Raw genomic sequence first — 15,367 nt, forward strand, 5'->3', positions numbered from 1 at the left:
GTTTCACAAATGCTAGTGCTAGTGCTAGGTTCAGTCTGGTCTGGCCAAACAGAACCTCATAGTGCTTGCAGTTGACCTGATATAAGCAGAAGTCCCTCCAGCCAAGTCCTGTACAGTTATATCCTCCTCATTTCTGTGTATGGGGCCATGGCTCAGCCCCGAAGGTGGGAAGTATCTGCTCAGCTGCTCTGACACTGCAAGGAATTCTTGTCCTGGTGCTACAGGAGCACAGACACCACAAGGGCTGCTCTGGTAAGGCCTGTACAGAGGCCAGGCACACCAAGAACTGTGGGGAGCCTTTTTTCAAAGTTTCTTCTTAAAAACAAAACAAAAAACAACAAAGCCTGAATGAGAAAACTCTCACATGCTTTTACTTCTTTTTCCATAGTAGGATATTCTATTCCAATGAAGGAAAACTGCTTGCATTTTTAAAACTGAAATTTCTATTAGATAGGTGTAGAAAAATAGGAGAGTGGTTATTTCCTTTCTGCCTTTTGTATTTATTTTTATCTTTTCCCCTAATTCCTATGTGGTATAGAAAATACAGTGGCTATCTTCTGTTCATTTTCAGCTATTTTTGCTTTCATTTACTATCAAAGATATCCCCGTGAAAATGTGTAAAGTTACATAAATGTGATCTCAACAGAAAGAAAGGAAAAATCTCAGAACAAATATATCCTAATGATTATTTGCCAAGGTTTTCACAGAAAAGAAGAGTCAGCTGAAATGACAAAGTAGCAGAAGTCTCTTTTCCACATGCTGAAATGGCTGAATAAGCTACACAGAGCAGAAATGACTTTTCTGCCTGCGATTTGCAGAGTCCCAGGACAGCAGCTCACACCTGGGGGCGACAGAGCTGTGGCAGTCTGTCATCTTTGAGCTATTTTCTCTATGCACCGAGGAGGAGAGCGGTGATGCTGCCTTCTGTCTATGACAGGATTTGTTTGAATTATTTACAATGAACGGAAGGACAGCTGGGGGGGAGAGGATGGAGAGGCTGGTGCAATTCTATAGACATTGATCCTGCCGGGAAAAAGAGCAAACTGACTTGCAATACAAATGGCGGTGTTGCGAATGTGAAAGGAAGACCATTTTCCAATGTCACTTTCACAAGCTAAAAGAAGTCTCCGTACATATTATGCAAAAGTGAATGCACAGCTAAGTGTCCCAAAAAGTTCAAGATGGTTCCTTGTTTTCTTCATTTCCTACTTAGTTCTCCTAATAGAAGCTGTGCAGTGGATCTTGAGCTTCTGCAAAATTTCCCTTCCTAAAGAAAGGGGACGGTTTATTACCAAATTGCCTGTAAGAACTGATCAAAGACAGAGGAAGAGTGGGGGCTGCAGTGTGACCAGCTGCTGTGATGTTCTACAGAAAATCAAGGACAATATCCACCAGACCTGTGATGTACCAAGCCAGCTCTTAATAACAGAGGAAGATCAAGAGTATTTGACATTAAGACTGTCTTTACAATTATGCTGGTGACACTTATTATATGAGGACCGCCTTACTATTTTTCCACAAACATATTCTTGTTATACAGATTTTCATTCTTTTAATTAAGCATTGCAGGAGAAAATAATGGGATCTTAAAGCCTCATGTATTTTGGAAAAGGTAGTAGTAAATTGTACAGTTTTGACCTTTTCAGCTTTTTGTAATTTGATTGGCTGTCTGTTCTTTTTCCTCCACTATTTACAGCTGCAGTGAACTGTGCAAAGGGGTAGGATGGCTAGCCAGCTGAAATACAGAATATTTAAAAGGTTAAAATGCTGCAACATGCTGGTGCCTTCCACAGAGTATATGGGCATTATAAATTTTGTTGCGTTGATCACATAAAGGATTGCGAAATTAAATGACTTCATGAATCATTTTTTGTGGGACAACAAATGTGACCAAAATGGGAAAAAATGGTATCACTTTGACCCCATATCTGGGAAGCGTATTTTTTTGTGTGCTTATTATTTCTGCTGTGGTAATAGGTGAAGACTCCCTCCAAAGCACAGGATCATTTTAGCAGGCACTGAATATCTATAAGTGACACAAAGACAAGCCCTGCCCCAGAAAGTGTGCAATCATAGCATCCTGAATCCATTCAACAGGTGACTAAACAGAGGTGGTGACCTTCTTAGGTATAAATATTTCTTTTTTAGCGTACCAGAGGGAGATCTTAGGGAAAACACAGTATACTTTGAAAGTAATTCCTTAGCAGATGGAGATGGTAACATGAAGACATTAATGGCCATGTAATGAGTCCAGAGGGCATCTAAGGGGCAATGTCAAAGAATTGGGTACCCAGGCAATATGCTGAGGAGATTGACAGAAAGCTAGTAGGGCAACAGGAGATCAGCAGAACTGCAGAGCAGGATGACAGCTGAGACACTAATAACGAAAATAAAATATCCTCAGGATCTGATACTTCCCTTTGCCATCAATAACAGGTCTGGTGAACAACATTCGGTTCTCTGCAGGCTTTCTTTTGGTGGAAAAGACTTCTCAGGGCAAATCTGAAGAGAGTCTTCTCAGGAAAAAAGGATCAAAGCTTGGCTCTCCAATCTTTCTTTTCCTTAGAAATGCAGAATCCACAAAAATGTTTATTTTGTGCACAAGACAAATCCAGAAAATGATAGGAAGGAGATCCGAACTCTTGTCTCAGACATACCAGCAGGAAACTTTTTGGCCCTCTGTACACACTATTACTCAGAGCACCAGTAACTGGTCCTTCACACCAAGGCTGGAGGAATGAGGCTGTGCTCCCTGCTCTGACCCCTGAGTTCACATGTGTCTTAGAACAGCAGGAGTGACACAGGAGCTCCAAAGTTGACAGAGCAGGAAGAAGAAATGAGACAGAAATGGGCAGAAGAAATGATGAATCAACCTGAGCTGCAGGCACAAAGAATCCTCAGCTGTACATCCATAAAAAGAAGTCATTCAAAATTGGGTCTGATCCTGAAAATCTTGCAGTGCTGGCTCTTGCTCCCTGTGCTCTTGTTAGAAACAGAGTATTTCATCTTGCTTCAGTTACAGATCTAGATTAAAATCAGAAGCGTAGGGAGAAAGATGGTTACCACACCAAGATGCTGGGAAAATTTCTTCAGAAGGAAATGCCAGCATTACTTCTGATGCATCATTTGAAACAAACTCATGATCTGGCAGGATTTATTTTCTGTGGTCATTAAAACTGAATGTTTTCATTGATTCAGAGAGCCTCTTCCTGGAGTAGCTGCAGCTGCTGGGACTAACAAACCCCCTTTCTGCTGTGCCAGTCCCCCTGGGAGCCAGGAGTGATTGACAGGGGGCTCTGGCTTGGACAGGCTCACACTTATGGTACAGGAACCAGTGCATGCATTTCAGTTACAGCAGCCCCTGCAGCACCAAGGAGGGGGGATTTTACTGCTTTCCTAAGACATGGAGAGGTGAAGTGTTTCCAGCCTGTTTGCAATAGCCAGGACATCAGCAGAACTGACACCCACCTTATGACATACAAATTTGTACAGTCACACAGTTATATAGTTATATGGAGTTATAATTTCATGGTATTTAGGGACATTTGCACTATGTAGGCACGAAGCATGGCTCTTTGTGGATCTGCAGGCTTTATTTGATGTTGCATTTGCAGTTGCCATGCTATGAAGTGTCCAAGCCACCAGTCTGTCCAGGGCCATCCCTGCTTGTATCAGGACCATCTGAGCTGGTTCTCTTATGACTACAAGTAAGTGCCTGAGGGTAAAGCTGCCTGGCCACATATTGCTCAGGGGGGATAACCTCTTGTTTAAATTGCAAGGGGATGTCATCCAGAGCAGCTGAGAGGAAAACATCTGCTATAATGTACATAAAGGTATTGTGAGGAGACACTTCCAGAAGCTGCACCCATGGGGTGTTCTCATTGTATCTGGAAATTTCAGTGCTTTATTTCCACACAGAGTCACAGAATGGCTGAGGGTGGACATGGTCTCTGGATGTCATCCTGCCCCAGCAGGGATGCATAGAACTGGTTGCCCAAGGCCCTGCCAAGGCAGCTTTTGAAGATCTCCAGAGAGGCTCTACAATCCCTCTGCACAACACCTTTCCAGTCCTTTTTCAAGGAAATCAGTTTTAATGATACAGCACTCTCCACCAGAAGCAATGGCATTTCAGTAAAGCGGGTGTGAGGCCAACCTGGATGACATCTCAGGAAGTTCTCAGGACAATCTGCACCTCAGCACAGGGTGCGGGATGGTGGCGGCCTCTCATCTGGCTTCCCTCCCAGGACAGATGCCCCTGTACCCACTTTCCTCAACAGATGGGTCCCACCTTTGGGAGAGGAAAGCTGCCCTTTGTGAGGGGCAAAGCCAGAGGTGCGTTGGGGCAGCTGTTGGCTGGAAGCAGAACAGTGCAGTGAGCCCCAGGCCCGGAGACCCCCTCTGTCCCCCACACCCACACCAGTCCGCTTCATTTCCATCCGCTTATCAGATATATTTACTTCTCGGGTATTTCCCTAACCAGAATTGACTGCGCTATAATTGCCTATTTCTTTGGTCCATTGGCTGTTAACCTTGAAGCGCGACGGGCGGAGGCGGGGAGGCCTCCCTGTCAGGCCTGACCCCGGCCGCGCCGTGGGCTGCCATGACAACGGCGACAGATGTCAGCCAAGCAGTGAGCCCCCCGGACGGGGAAAATCGATCTCACGACGGCGCCGCCGAGCGCGGCCGCCGACCTGCCAAGTGTCCCTGGCTCAATCATTTGTTTCATCTAGCGGGGAGAGGAAAACATAAAAGAAATGAAATGAATTTGACCTCAGTCTTTCGAGCGACTCCGGCGCTGCGCTGATTCCTAGCGAGTGCCTCGTATGAATTTGAAAAAATTACATTAGGAATAACATTTTGAAGTGAAATGACTCTTGTAATGTCAAGCCTCCAGAAACATGTTATTTCAAATGTCAGATACGTAGCAGTCATTTGCTATTTTCCGGATGTGTCCAGAGGTTATCTTCACCTCGGGTGCATTTCAGGTAAATTATTATAAAGAAACTGCCTGTGAAGTACACAGAAAGTATTGCCTGTCTCCTCAGCCCCCCAGCGAGCAGCCCTTCTGTGTGGCCATGCTAGAGCACGATAAGCAATGCTTCATGTAGACACATCTCCCTTCTCTGTGTCCTCTGGTCCCAGCAGAGGGTGTCCCAATGTGGATATGTGTACCCCACACTTGGGGACCCCCCAGCTATGCCTCTCCCAATTGCTTGGGGTTTTGCTCGCTAGTTATGCAAATGACTCTCTGACCAAACACTTACTCCACAGTAGCATTTGCCAATCTATCAATGTCGTCCTGGCAATGTCAAACCTATGTCTGACAAATAGGGAAAAACCTAAACCCTGCGGGATTTGGTTCATGCCTGTCACTGGATAGACCCGGCGGCAGATTGCAGGGGTGGCCCCTCCCCAATCTATTGAGATGGACACAAGTCTCAGATAACCTTGTCCTCAGAGGAAGAAAAAAAAAGGAGAACAACACGCCACTGAAGGTGATTATAGTAAAAAGGATCTCTTAAGATTTTCAGTGCGATACGTCTGTCTCTCTGCTGTGGGATATTTTATTGCATTTTTGCCCTCAAGTGAAGCTGACGGGAGCCAGGCTTGCAATTTAAATCAATAAGAAGCCTTTACCATGGCCATAAAATACTTGGCTAAACCTTTGAAGTGGCCACAGCTGAATGCGCAGTGAACACAGCATAAATGTTCCTTAAGATGTATTGTGTCAGACCACTGCTATGGCGGTGTTCAAAGGAAGCAGAGCCTGGGCGTCTTCTGTGTGCAGTGCAGCCCAGCCCCCTTGGGCCACTCACATTCACTGCTCACACCACTATGCGGGGCTGCCCAAAAGGAGATCCCATAGCTGGCACATCTATGCTCCCAACTTAATGGGTTTCCAGAGATGGGGACAGGATCTTAGGCCCATAATCTGCATCCAATATTTCATAGTTCTGATTTACTGCCCTTCTGGGGAGATGCACAGCCAACATGGTGTTTGTGAGCCTGGAGGGTTTGTTGAGGGCAGTGCTGACTGTATGCCTGGGGGCAATGGGCAGCCCTCCAGCATCAGCACAACTCCACTGAGGAATGGAGTCTTCATGATGAGATGTGTGTGAACGTGCCTAATCTGCCCTACATAAAAGCAGAAATTTTCCCAAAGATGTAAGCCTAGTTTGAATAGGCTTGAATTTGACAATTTTACTGTTAGTATTTAATACTTGCAGTATAGATATTCAAAGCAAATGTTGACACTTCAACCTTCCTGCAAAAAGTTGTAGAGATACAAGCAAAGGTTAAATTCATGCCTTAACTTTTACTTGACAAGTCCTTGAGATTCTTAAAGAGAAGTCTATGTTTCTCCTTTCCTTTTGTAAAGAAACGTTTCATTTAAAGAATCAGAGGACTAAATACTACTTCATTATTATATAAATCATACTGCTGAAAGCTATGGCCTGGTGACATGGGAGGATAAGTAGGGGTGTAGTATTTTAAGGACATAAAAGGATGGTTCTTCCAGAGACACGGGTAATACATTTAGAGGCAGCATTAAATGCACTTACTACAAAGAGCACTGTGTCTCTTGCAGATCTCTGGCTGCAGGGAATCCTACTGTTGAATCTTGCTTGGCTGGGGATAAGCACTCCAGCTGGCTGTCCTGTTGTTTTCCATTCCCTCCTGTGAGGGCTGGATCTTGTCCAGTGATGTTCAGCTTTTCAGTTAATACACTAAGAGGTAGAAAGACAGTTTTCCTTTCTGTTCCATACATTCACAGTTGGCATTTTGCTGTCTCAGTGTATTTAAAGAGGTAGTAGAAGCACATATAGAAATACTATGTGCTCAGTAGACAGTAAGAATATGGATTAAAATTTTTTTAATGTACATTGATTACAGCCATCTTCTTCTTTTCTAATAGATCCTGCATTTGGTAGATGTGAATCTCTTTAGTGTTTTGTTTGTTTTCACATATAAATTAAGCTCACCTTATTTTCAGGTGTCCACTTAAGTTTGGAACATGCCTCTGGTAAATGCTGATATAACCTGTTTGGAAAGAGCATACAAGCAAAACCTGAAACACATCAGTGTTGTTGTCAGGGCTGCACAGTAATTGTCAAGCATGTCCTTCTGTGGCAAGTTGTACATGAGTATCTTAAAACACATGTTTATTTGCATAGTGTTCGTGCAGATGCCATACATTTCTTTTCCACAGAAAAATGTAATACAGATGTTGTTCCACACTATTTTGACCTAAAAAATAGCTGAAATCTAGTGGCTGCTGTTAGACTCCTCTGCAAAGTTTTGTTCAGTTCAAACTACTACTGCTCCAGTTGTCTTCCTTTACCTTTACTCAAACCCACATCATTCCATTCCTTTCAGCTAAAGCTGTGTGCGCTGACAACAGGAATCATAAGTCACGCTTCACTGTCTCTTGCCCTGGATGCATTCAGCAGCAACACACACTTGGGTGCAACTGAACAAAGTACAACCCTCAAATTACCTAGACAGACTCAAATACATTTCTTCTATTCTAAGGAATATCACAGAGAGCACATCCTGGCTCGGAGTCCTAAACTGTATCATGCAAGGATAAATAATAATATGGAGAAATAATTGGGTGAAGGAGGATAAAATGTGATTTGTTTCACTGTCTTACATCTGACAGTAAGTACCTGTCCTAGTTCACATCCTTTTTTATAGTAAAGCAGTGTTAGTTTGGAAATGTGATTGAGTGGACTTTAAAAAAATCTGCCTGTTTCATCCCGTTGATGGACACTCCACTCCGCCTGAGAATTTATTCCAAAAAGTATACATCCAGACTTGTGGTAAGTTTCTCCGTTTATATTTCTCTCTCTATCTTATTCCTCTTTCTCCTTGGATCAGACCAGTAATGAAAGGTATTTCTCTCCCCTGTGGCATCTGACAAGAAGACACACACAGCTTTCTGATGTGGACACTGAATGCCTCCCTTCAGTCTCTTGAGTTACACAGACATGACTGTCCAGAGAGAGAGACTAAATAAAGGGCTAGGTTATACCATTTTTAAGTTGATATAGTGAATCTTTAAAATTAAGGAAGGAAATTTCCATGACTATGCTATTTCTTCCCAGGACTTTTTCTGCAAATCCTCCAGACCAGCAACAGACATTAAAGCATTTGAACAAAGACCTTACTAGTTCTTAGGCAGAACAACTGGCAGAACAAGTAACCAAGGAGCAGTGCCTACTGACTGTCCTAGGGCATTTCAGGAAAGGTCTCCTGATAGTCATGACTTGTGGCCAGAAAGCACTCTACAAATTTTCCTCTTGAATTAGATAGAGCACCCATATTATTTCTTTGAATAGCATGCACACATCCTTTCTCTGCTCAGGTGAGGACAGGTGATGTTTTTGGTTCAACTTTCAAGCCATAGCTTTTGTTTTGGGTGCGTGGTCTGAGAAATGAGCAGCACAGAGGTAGAGGAGCAATATTCAGAGGCATGTACAGTGGTTGAAGTGCTATTTAGCCTTCTGGGAAATATAATTTAAGTCTTCAACTGCAACTACTATGGGCAACCTGTTCTAGCACCTTACCACCTGCTGAGTGAAAAATTTCTCCCTAAGATCTAACCTAAATTTCTTGGTCTCATAGGTATGATCCTCTCAGTGCAGTACACACACTATCATTGTCTTTGTACTTCTGAAAGAAACACTCTGCTTTCCCAATTCCTCATCTGCTTGGACTCCTTTCCCTATGCTTGATGTGCATCCCAGGAGCAGTGCACCAGGAGGGAAGGATGTCCTTAATCTCAAACACGTCACTCAAGAGACAGTACAAATCCTAAGCATAGCTCTCCTGCAGTCAGATCTCAAGGCAAGACCTAACAAAGAGTTTTCTTCTAGCCTACCTGCATTTAAAACCCTGCTTTATTCTGTCTACTTCATCCCTCTGTTAGGCTTTCCCATCAGCCTCCTCCTTAGGTGTGGTTGGGAGAGTTATTCAAAGACAACATTCAAAGATAAAATCCAGTAAAAATAGATTTATGCCCATAAGAAAGAGTTTTTTGTGCCTGACAGCTTGTTTGCATCTGCAGTAAAATGTATGCTGTAATCTACAAATGAGTTTGCAGTACAACATGGGGTGACATTTTTCAGTGAAGGTCACAGTGCTGTGTAGAGGCACTGACACTAAACATGTTCCATAAACTGAATGGAGTTCACAGTTTGACATAGAAATATCCTCAATCTGTCATGCTGTTTTCTGCTTTAACTTGATGGTCAAAATAGCTGGCCAGGTGTGAGCAGGGAAGTGATCTATGTCTCTTCAATAGCTCTAGTAATTTCCTTGCCCCTTCTCAAGCTCGCCCCTGCTCCATGATGATGGCATTGCTGGTCTCTTGTATGACCTTCTGATCGATGGAGTGACAAGCTATTTCTTTCTCAAGTGAGTCCTAATCTCTTATTATGCCACACGTACACACACTACTGTGATAAAAGCTTACAATCTATGATACCTGGTCAAAACAATTATTTTGGTAGTTGTTCCCTGTAGATTTGATCTGTGACATGTGAGGCAACTGGACTTAGTCTTTAGAGCAAAGGGATTCCTAAAATGAAATATGATTTAGAGGGCACTGGATGGTACTTGGAGTTAGGCACATGATTTGTTAGAGTAGTCAGCTCCAGTGCTATCAGCCTTTCCTTGTACTCTTGTACTTGACTTTGAACTGTGTACTTTTCTCATCCTCAAAACATTTCTGAGCAAATGCTGCCCATCATTTTGTTATACTTGTCCTGCATCTCTCAGGATTTGCTTCTAACCTGTTATCTCTCTGTTCTCTTTCTTCTTATCCATTATTTAATCCACTCTCTTGACACAAAAGGATGGTCTGCAAGGTATGCAAGTTCTATTTTTAATCTGCTTGTAACGACCTGTTGAGACAGGATTCTCCTTTTTCATGTTCATTCTGCCAAGACAATGATCAAATTAGCCATGGGACTACAGGCAAAACTCATGCAGGAAGGTGTCAAATATCTGCTACCTGTATGATGCTGTCCCTGCAGAGGGCAGTTTCTCCACTCACTTTATCCATGAATCTTAGAGCCACTTCATACTGCTTACACAAGACATAATGTATGATGATTTGTATTCTGAATTCTGGATGTCTTATTTGGTGGTGAGCAAACTACATTGTAGACCTGGTTATACCTGTGGGGTCATGCTAAGTCAGTCAATCCACCGCTTGGAGATTCTGATCAGAGACAAGATCTTGAGATCAAGATCTATTTATCCACTTACTTTTCCTTATACATCAATCCCTCTTTCCTCTTATTTACCTTTGTTACCTTGTTGTTGTTTTTGTTGTTGTTTTGGATATGCTTATCAGGTACTAAGATGCCCGGTGCTATACAGATTTGACCTTCAGGTCTGTTTAGATGGATGTGCTCGTTCTCATGGTTAGAAGAACATGACTGCTTAAAAAAATCATTAAAAATAAAAATAAAAAAGGAGTTGAAATTGAGCTTTTTAGCATTTTCTTTTCCCATCTGTAAAACATATTAACATTATTCATAGTGCATTCTCAGAAGCAGTATCCATGGCCCATGTCTTGATGTTTCTGTGGCCAAAACAGTGTTGGGTTTTTTTTGTTTGCTTGTTTTTGTATTTTTCCCTGAAAGGAGAGTGTGTTTGAGGCTGGATGATCATTAGAATAGTATACTCTATACTATGCTTTCACTTCTCAGTAAAATAGTGGGGGTTGGTGCAATTGCTCTGCTTATCTCTACTGACTTTTGTGGCACTTTGCTAATTCCTTCTTTTCACTACAAAGCACCATTTTCTTGCTCTGTTATCAGTAGACTGCTTCTTAAGCTAGACAGCCAGCATCTTTTGATGATAGCTTAACTTAACATGAATATATTTTACTGCGAGATTCGCATTTAAAACATAATAATTTCTTCCCAGCATGTCATAACATAAGAAGAAAGCCAGACCAAAGCCGGGAGGCTGTTAGGTGTGGTATCTCTGAATTACTTAAAAAAGCTGTTGCTCATGTCCATAAAATAGAAGATGAAATTATCTTATCTAAGCCATTCCTAGCAGTTGTCCTACAGAGTTATTGATCTTTGGCCATTCATCTAATGAGCAAACTACACAGTGGACCAGAAGTAGATTTCAGTTTTATGTGTAAGTGCTGTAAATGCTATTTTCAAAGTTAATATATCATTTTCGACATTTTTATAACAGCTTATTTAAAATGTTATTAATGTTTAGAAATGTGATTCAGGGTTTACTTTATGGATGTTTGACTCATTTTAAACCCTCTCTCTTTATCTCTTATCCTCCCTTCCAATAATCAGACCGCATGTGTATAGCGTTTGGAGCTGCTTGCCTCATTCAGGGCTTGTTCCTGTATTATTTTAACTAATCTTCCTTGTTCCTTAAGCCACTTCTGCTAGTCTAGTGGAACTTTCTAGATCCTGAAGTGTAAGTCTTCAGGAGTTAAAGACATAGAAAGGATCAGTCTTAATAAATGCAGAAACGGGCAAAAACATGAGCTCAGCAGTGCTCCAGTGCAGAGTGGGACATGGTGTCCCAGCCCAGGGCACCCCAGGGAACCATTAAAGCCCCACAGCTCCCCTCCAAGCCACAGATCCTCTCCCATTGCCACCTTGCTCTGGAGGAAGCAGTTTTGCTTCATTCCTGGGTTTCAGGGGAAGGACAACTCCTCCTTTGTTCTGTGGGTGGCCGGGAGTGAGCTCCAGGCTTCCTGACCTACCTCCTCCTCCAGAGAGAAATAAACACGCAAAGGGCAGCATACACACTAGTTTATAGTAGGGGCAGCTGTCGGAGCATTGTGCTGGGAGGTCTCCTTACAACCTTTAGTTCTTTTGGATTTCTGTGTTGCCTACACCCTCCTCTTTGCCTTTGATGGAGTGTGAGTGCAGAGCATCACCTTGTTCTGTGATCTGGTCTGGCATCTGAGCAGGGAAAAGTCCTACTGGGTGCTAGGGCAGGAATCAGCTATGTCCTTATGATCTGGTCAGTGGTTCAGACAGCAGGTGGCCCAGTATAGGGAGCATACGCAAGGCTGAGTTCCTCAGGTCCCAGAAAAAAGAGAGGATGCAGTCATGCTTTATGCACTGGCATGTTGGTCGAACCATCTATGCTTGGGCAGCATTAAAGCAAGAGCTACCTGAGGCGTCATGGTGGAGTTCCCGAAGCTGGAAAAAGAGGTTCAGCAGCAAAGGACTGTGCTGTCAGTAAATTCAGCATGCTTGAAAGGCAGCCTTCTGACATATTCCTCCAGGTGGAATCAAGCCTCACAGCACATTCAGGGCACTTTCCAGCAAAGCATGTAAGCATGTGCTTAGTTCTTAATGCATGGATGGTCTCAGTGAGCTTCAGGCATGTGCTGAAATATGAATGAGGGTTTGAAGTGCTCCAAACCTTTGGACTCATGCCTCACATGGATCAGACTGAAGGCATTCTTCAAATTGTGGGCTTCCAATTGCATGTGTTAAAAAAGAAAAGGAAAGAAAAGAAGAAGAAAAAAGAAAAAAAAAAAAAGAATCATCATTTCCATTGCAAAAAATTGAAAAATTAAGGTACACAGAGAAGTTGAAAAACTTAGTCAGTGTCAAAGCATATGTCCTCAGGGGAAATCCAGAAATATAACCTGCTTCTTTCTCAACCCACTCCTGCTCCCAGCCCCTTCAATAGCCCTTCACTGTTTTCTCACTGTTGTTATCACCACTGACGATCACCAAGCAGGAATCTGAAAATAAAATACGTTTAAGTGCTGTTTGCAGCTTTCTGCCTTACATATTTTGTTTGTGGCTGTCGTTTCTACTATTTGTCCCCCATTTTAGAGGACAAGTCAGTCAGTGGGTTAAGTGACAGAATATTTTTCATCTTTTTTTAAGTATGCCTCTATTAACATGCAAACTGCTTTCTACCTTCTTTTTTGGGGTGGGGGGAAGAAAGAGTCTACTTTGTAGCTGCAGTAAAGGCACGGTAATTTTCCCCAGTTGAAACTCCCCGACTTTGTGTCTTAGCATCGTATATGGCATAATTTATAAAAGTGTGAGCAACTGCAGAATTGTTCTTCTAATAGATTCTGAAGATTCCAATTTCCATCCTGCCACACAAGACTGAAAATCCACTTGTGCTCAGTTATCTGTATCTTTGTCTCATCCTCAGACTGCATCAAAAATCAGGTTCAGGTGCAGGTTAAGAGCATGCATTTACCTCAGGAATATGAGACTTATTAAATATCTCTACACAATTAACATCACCATATCAATAAGAATTATCATTATGTCTTGTCAATCAGGTGCTGAATTTTGCTTCAGGGAAACAAAACAATTTAAATTATAGCAAGTGCCCCCCCTTCTTTTTTTACATGCTTCTCTTAAAATTGGATAATTATGTGGCTTTTCATTAGATTCCTCTAAGCATAATAGATCACGATATTCACCCTTTGACCTTGGTGATGAATGTTTCTGGTGAAAACATGTGACAAGCAGTGTTCTAATGAGAATAAAATACTGAATAACTGTGAGCCTCCCATAATGAAAGAACAAAAGCGAGAAACACAACTACTTTTAGGGTTGCGGTGCAAAATGTGTTTATGCAGCAATTCTGCCAAAGGTTCAAAAAGGAACACTTTTTATTTCCTTTTAAGATTGTACCAACAAACTTTGCTATCAGATGCAGAGTCAAAGGCGAAGAAGAGACAAAGGAATCTTTGTATTCTGTGTAAACTCTGAAGGAACATGAGAAGTGGTTTCTTTTTGTGCTGTCTGGGCAAGTTGCTACATAAAGCTCTGCTATTAACTTTCCCTAAACATCTCAAAATTTTATGTGTGTATTTACACTATAAAAGAACTATAAATTTAATTTGTTTCCAATAATTTAAAGTGGGGCTAAGTAGGTCAAATTACCCCTCATGCAAACAACCACACACGGTAGTCTGTAAAGTTACAGCACCGGCAATGACTACTCAATGTACACATAAGAAGTATTTCTTGTGAACGGCCAGAGATGACACACCAAACCTGAACGTGCCATCAAGTGCTGAAACAGTGAGTGGAAAAAGAAGAGTTGGCTGAATTAGAGATTGCTAGTAGCTACTTTTTAGTTCTCCTTTTGCAGCTCTGAACCCAACTACAACCTTTTGAAAGTAAGCTCAGACCTGGATCACAGGCGTCCACCTTTGCTGCAGCAATTTAGACCCTGATCATGTTCAAGGAGTGACTGCAGCAGACATGTTTGACTTGGAAGATAGTTATCTTATGGCTATGTTCTATCTTGGTTTTGCATGTGTTGTATTGTTTTTTCTTCTTTTCATTTTGTTTCATGTCTGGGAAATGTTTATAGTCTGACTTATCATCTCAGTTAACCAAACTCTCAGTCAACTTCTGAAGAAAACCTTTTGCTTCTGATCTCCAGCTGGGGTTCATCTCTGGTTCAAGGTCAGCTTTTCACTGGCCTGTAATAGCAGTGGCTTTTTGTCTAAGAGTGTCTCCCCATAAAGTCAGTGAGTGCTTTGCTGATGACTTTCGGGGCCACCAGGATTTCAACTACGCCTTGTGCCAACTTCTCCTTTGAGCTGTTCGACTGCTGCAATTATTGGCACAATATTATTCTGAGATGAGGACTACATAATAGAGAAGAAATGTAATAGAATCATAGATTTATTAAGGTTGGAAAGGACCACAAAGATCACCCTGTCCAACTGCCAACCCATCCCCACTGTGCCCTCTAATCCTGTCCCTCAGTGCCACATCTCCATGGTTCTTGAACACCTCCAGGGACGATGACTTCACACCTCCCTGGGCAGCCTGTGCCACTGCCTCATCACTCTTTTGGTGAAGAAATTTTTCCTAATATCCAACCTGAACCTTCTCTGATGCAATTTAAGACTGTTACTTCTCATCCTAGGTAAAGGTCTCTTGCCTCTATTAGCCTCCTGGAACATTTCTGCTCTTATTTATAAAATTGGATTAAGTACCACAACATAAGAAGGAACAACAGCAGAAATTTCCCTTGTAGTTGGGCAGTAAAGCTCCCTAACTGGCTCTATCTGAGGCCAGAACTTTGGCACACACTCATGAGGAGTTTGAAGGCTGCAGCCTGGTCCACCTAAACAAGATGAAAATTTGGGAGATTTGAATACTAATTTGAGAACAAAATGGAAAGCCAGCATTAGTATAAAGCACTTTTTCTCCTTCCATGTGTCTGTAAGCACCGTGAACAATAACGCACTTCAGAGGAATTTAAAGGATGAAGGAGGCATTAATGGGCATGCCATGCTGAGCAGTAGATGCATTTGCCATGCTTCCCAGAGCCTGTGAGTAGCCCCACAGAGAGACAGAGATGCACCACG

Source organism: Coturnix japonica, chromosome 2 (genome assembly GCF_001577835.2).
Source record: "Coturnix japonica isolate 7356 chromosome 2, Coturnix japonica 2.1, whole genome shotgun sequence".
In the NCBI taxonomy this organism is placed as follows: Eukaryota; Metazoa; Chordata; class Aves; order Galliformes; family Phasianidae; genus Coturnix; species Coturnix japonica.